The following is a 6000-nucleotide window of genomic DNA, read 5'->3' as shown; positions in this document are numbered from 1 at the left end:
GAAATCCTTTTTGTTTTAACCAAGCTGTAACCCCCGGGTGTTGAGAAAGGAAGCCAACACTTGAAGCTGGTTCCAAAACCGAGTCAATCCCCACAGACCCCCGTGTTAAAACGCCTAATTTTACACCATAAATAGACATGTTTACAGCCTGGTCCAAAAAAACGGTTTTGCTTTCTATTGCTAATATCCTGTACTGGTGGTGAATTTCTATGGAACTCACCCTGAGAGTGCCTCACTGGTTAGCTCACGGCTGCCGCTCTGCAATGCTCTCATACAGCAGTTACGGCTAATAACGTTGTCCAGACCAACAGCGTCGTCACACAAGTGTATCGCTCGCCCTCCAGTTCCCCCTCAGGTTAACACTCTTATAGCTCAGTTTGCACTGTTGCAGTAGTTTGCGCTGTTATTCGTTGCCATGTTGAGAGCTGTTGAGAGGCAATAGCAATGCTCCCAATCTCGTATAAAGCACATTTAATGAGAATGTCCATTTTTCTGTTATCAAGCCATGTCTGTCTGTAATTTATACAGTACATGTTAGACATTTGGTTCAGTAGGCCCTGGGAAATATGCCAGTGGTATTCAGTAAGATGCTGTTGTTGATCTCTCAGAGGACATTACCAAACATATTCACCAGAGACAAAGTACAGCATATTCTGAAAAGCTATGAAAGAATGCGTTATTGAATGATACATTTACAGTACATAAGCCACGATTATGACAGTTTGACAGGTTGTGTTTCTTTTTTTTTACTACACTTTAAAAGACCTAAACCTGCACAGCATAAGTGTATGAATACTTGCAGTCTGTTTAGATGCTGTAACATTATGTAACTGACCTCTGAGGCATTCAGTACATCTTCAGCACATCACTTCAGGTTTGTCTGTATTGCGTTAAAAGCGGTGTGGGTACATAATCCTGTTTGTGGAGTCGAGTGTGTAGTTACATGTACATAATACATAGGCCCACTGTTCTGTCATGCGTGCTGCCTGTTTCCCTATATGAGAGTAACATGTGGGAGATGCTCTGCTTGGTTGCACACACAGACCTGATGGGCAGAGAGGATGGCGAGGGCTTATAGCAGCAGATGTTAGACCACTGATCCACACTTTGTGGCTCTGCGTCCTTATCAGTAAATAGGGCACATTCACTAACTCACTACCTGTAAAGTCCAGAGCCCCACAGCAGAAAGCCAATCATCACACAGGCCAGCCTAGAGGGAGAACTCTGTGTGTCTGCAACACCGAAGTAAGAGCAGAAGAAGAAGAAAACACTAGCTCTTGGACACTCTGTCCTCGCCTCCGTCTCTGTTGTCTCCTACTGTTTCCTCTGTTGGGCCCTTGGGTCCTCATTACATAACACACAAGATCCTGGAGACAATACGTTGATGCATGTTGATCCATGTTGACACATTGCTTGGTCTGTATCTGTGTTATAATGGAAAATAGTACGTTAAAGCTGAGGATAAACACAACAAAAATGGTGTTAAGCAGAGGGGAAAGTAGCAGAGAAGAAAAAGTTTGAAGACATTGTTAACATTAACCTATAGAATTTCAGTGCACCATGTAAACACTTTTTTGCAGTTTTGAGGAGTACATATTGAGATGTGTCTTCCAACAACTGAAAACAGGCTTTAAACAAACTATTTAAGTTCATATCATAAATGTTTTAGCTAACATTTGTCCCTTACATACACCCAGCAGGCGGAGGCGCCTTTATGTTACTTGAGGCCCTGGGGCTAAAGACGTTTTGGAGGCCCTTTCTACTGTTCACAATATCCCACGGCAACTTCAAAGGAGTGCCCTCCAAATCAGTGTCTATGTCTTTGTGAAGCATATATTTGCATATTCTGGGTACAAAGTGTTTCCATTAAGCCTATGTCTCTAGGCCTGTTTAAGCAGCTGGAAATTTGGATGAGACAAGTACCTATTATCCTGAGATGTCAACAATCTCAGAAACAAAGGGAGAAATAAAGAGATAGAAGACACAAAGATAGACAGAGCTCTTCCCTGGCCTTATGATGAAACACTGAAGCTCAAAGCATCATCCTGTTCCATTTGCATCTGCCCCTCAATGTGTAGCAAGTAAACTTCCTTCAAGACTTTGAATATCCTCTGTCTGTTTGTGCTTTCTACATTAAACTCAGCTGCCACTCCACATCCAGCACTCCTATGGCTCTGCTCTCCTCTGCAGTTTGAAAAGGAACACATAGTTCAGCCGCTAATGCGTGACCAAGACCAGTTATGTAATTAAACAAAACCAGCCATAGATTTCACTCTTATCTTCACTGATTGGTTTCTGATTTGCTAATCAAGGCTCTTTGTTTTGTCAATATGGATAAATGTTGCACAACATTTTTATTTATCCTCAAAATTTGTTTGATGTTTTACTTATTTGTAACTGAAATTACTCTTTGGTGGAAACATAATGCCAACCGGATTCCTTTTTTTTAACACAATGAGAAAACCTTTTTCTCTGCTGGTTGGAGAACACAGAAATAAAAAAGTCACTGTGCCGGTCTAAGAGATACTCCGGAACAAAACTCGCTGTAAAACCACAAATTGATTTAGATTAACCAAGCATTTGTGATTTTAAGAGGTCTTAGTCAGATATATTTTGGACAGAGCTAGCTGTTTCATCTTATTTCCAGTCTTTATGCTAGGCTAAGCTAACCAGCTGCTGGCTGTAGCCTTATATTGAATGGTCAGATATAGTCTGTGAGTGGTATCTTATTTTTTTCTTTGTGAAACTACCTATGCTGAGCACTACTGCATGTGTGCACAACATAGTGTATGTAGCTGTGATCAAAAAGACAAATCCTTGATTTAAATGCAGAGAAGAAAAACAGGCAAAACAGGCATTCTCTCTCCTTTAGATGAGATATTTAATGACATTCCTGGATGTCTGAGTGGGGAATTAACAGAGGGCTAAAAAAAACAGAAATCAGTCCTGGCTTGTTTGCCTTGACCTGTCTGTGGCATTGGATTTATCTGAAAGTACACACTCATCCATTCATCACCAACTATAATTAGAACATGCATGTCCACGCGCACACACTTGTAGCAAAACCAGTGTATTGATCGGTGTCAATGTTACTGAAGCATTTACGCTGTGACTTTACAGGAGGTGTGTTCATTGAGACAGAAAGAGAATCGGTTCAGCGATATTTAGAGGGGTGAGTGGAGGTAGATGCTCCTCTGTCATCTTATCCAACGATTGGAGTATGATACAAACCCTGCATCCTAAATTGTGATGTGCGTTTTAATGGGATTTTTGGGGGAACTCTGCCCTGCCTCAGTCTAATCCTTCCTGATGAGTGGCAGGGTGCAAAGGTGAACCCTAATCCCATTTAATTACCTTTTAAAAAAAAAAAAAAAAAATGTTTTTCAATTGTGCATAATATTCCTAAGCAGCGAAAAGGAGCAGAGATGAACTGAACTGCAGTGACCCATCCACCAAAAACACTCTGCTCCGACTTATCATCCCACACTAGGGTGTACTGTGGCGCATTTAGTGCAGCTGGAAAAACACATACGCACATAAACACACACACACACACACACACACACACACACACACACACACACACACACACACACACACACACACACACACACACACACACACACACACACACACACACACACACTCACATGTCTCTAGATTACCCAATGAACACACTCCTCAGTTGGTCCGAGGGCTGTAGCGTTCCGTGGTACAGGATTACATGTTGTTGCAAAACAAACCTGAGTTCAGTGTCAGGACGGATGCAGTGCAGCCGACCTGCAACAACAGCAATGTGTTTTTCCACTTCCAGTCCTATCACACCATGCCATAGTAGCACAGGTTAATGATTGATGCTTTACACAGGCCGATCAATAGTCCGTTTCAGACGTGCTTGTCGTGTGACTGGAAAAAAAAACATTTTAAAGACGTGTTATATGGTCACTGGAGAGGAAGCCATATTGACTTTCAAACCCTGGCATGTCTTTGAAGGATTCGTCTCAGATAAGGATCCTCTGCGTTTTTTGCGGCAGGTGGTTAGTGATGTAAGCCCAAAGATGTGTAGATAGCCAAACCAGGCAGAGCATCGTGAATCCCTTTTATCCGATAATTTGTATGCAGGGGTGGGCAGATCGCAGTGACAGCTTGGCTAGGTCAGGCCAAGATTGACCAGACAGGCTCCCTATTAGACCTGCCACTCTGCCGATACAACTGAACATTGTGTGCTGCCCCCCGCTCTAGTGCTGCATCGATCCAGACACACAGAGCCAATGCAGGGAAGCCAAGGAGGCAGCTGCAGTTCTATTCACAGTCTACTGCCAAATCAAAAAGACAGGCCTGCAACCAATGCTGGTAACCTTAATGCCATTGGCTGGCTGTTTCCTACACAAGCCCATTGTTGCTAAGCATCAGTGCACCATCCACCGTGTGGTTCCCCCTGAGTTTAGCTGAAGGGAAACTGAAGAGGGATGGAGGCCAACAAGCTGAGCATATCTGTCTGAGTTTCAGGTTGAGCTTTGATCAGCCTTTGAATAATGGAGTGTGCTGCTATTCAGAGCCTGTGACACACACTGTGAGACAAGAGGCTCATCAATCCCATAGGTACCGCTGGTGTGCCCCGACCTGAGATGAGAGGCTTGATACTGCGGCTGTTGGTGACCGGAGAGAGAGAGAGAGAGAGAGAGAGAGCTGCTAGAAGTCAAATGGAAATTTGTCTGGGAGGAGAGATAACAGGAATGTTATGCAATTACAGAAAATCAAGTCACAGGTCCTCTAGATGGGAACAGCGTCATGACCTCGACTCTTATATGTACGCACTCTCTTTCACAAAAACAACAACAGTGTTTACAAGAAAACACATGTCATTCACTGACACAACACACATGTAGATAATAAAATAAGGTACATGCACAAAAAGAGAGACAAACGTAAAAGTAATGAAATATGTCCAGACAGCAGAGCGCTGATAATGATGACACAGATCCTTGATCTTATTTGAAATCCAAATATTATGAGTAATAAGACCTTGTAGGCAGTAAGAAGAGAGTGAGAGGGCAGTCATATAACCACACATCTAGATAGCAGACATTATACACAGCATTTTTAAATAGCTGCTGTTATCTATCATCTGTCTACCTCTCTCTCTGTTGTAATGCTTGTGACACTGTGTTCTCTGTGTAATTATCAGAGTTTTATGGACTCTTTTAGACATTGATTTTTTATCTTTATGGTTTTATTGGCAAAAAAATAAAAGTTTCCAGTCAAGTTTGTTATCAAACTTTTAGGAAGTGATTTACCTGGAACTGTAAAATGTTTTTGGTAAAATGAACAGCGACTCCAGATTTCAAGGTTGTTTACAGGTTTCATTTCATTCCTTTTAAAACTGCTCAAAACAATAAAAGTTGCTCTTTTGTCTTGGCAACACCTGTCATGGATATGATAGCATTCATGGAGGTGTGTTGCCCAGTGGATAACAGTCTGTTACATTTAAAGAATAGTGGGTTAGAAGCACAAGATTATACCTGCAGTTTAATCAGGCAAGCTTCCCTTGACTGATTAAGGCTAAATCTAAATTTACACCAGATTAATTACCGGCTATCATCACGTTCTAGGAAAAAAGGTAGGTGACTTTGATAACATGTTTGTTATCTAAACCTGTTGAGTAGTTTTAAACACATGAGCACATACAGGTGAAAGGTTTATGTATTAGTACTGTTAAGAAACCTCCAGATTCCAAAGCTTCTGATCCTCTTACATCACCACCAAACAGCCAGTTTTATCTCTGACCCCATACAAACAAATTAAATCACATCAAACACACAGCACACACAGCACACACAGTGTCCCTGCCAGATGACTTAATAATTTCAGAATATCCCAGAGAATTGATGGTGTGTTTTATCATTTGTCTGAGGGCGAGGAGCGAGCAAAACAGGTTACATCACATCATAGAGAGGACGGCTAATGCAACCAACACACACCCACATACATAGATACACA

Source organism: Anoplopoma fimbria, chromosome 2, assembly GCF_027596085.1.
Source record: "Anoplopoma fimbria isolate UVic2021 breed Golden Eagle Sablefish chromosome 2, Afim_UVic_2022, whole genome shotgun sequence".
Taxonomy (NCBI): domain Eukaryota; kingdom Metazoa; phylum Chordata; class Actinopteri; order Perciformes; family Anoplopomatidae; genus Anoplopoma; species Anoplopoma fimbria.
The sequence above is the reverse complement of the archived record's forward strand: the minus strand, read 5'-3'. Positions refer to the sequence as shown.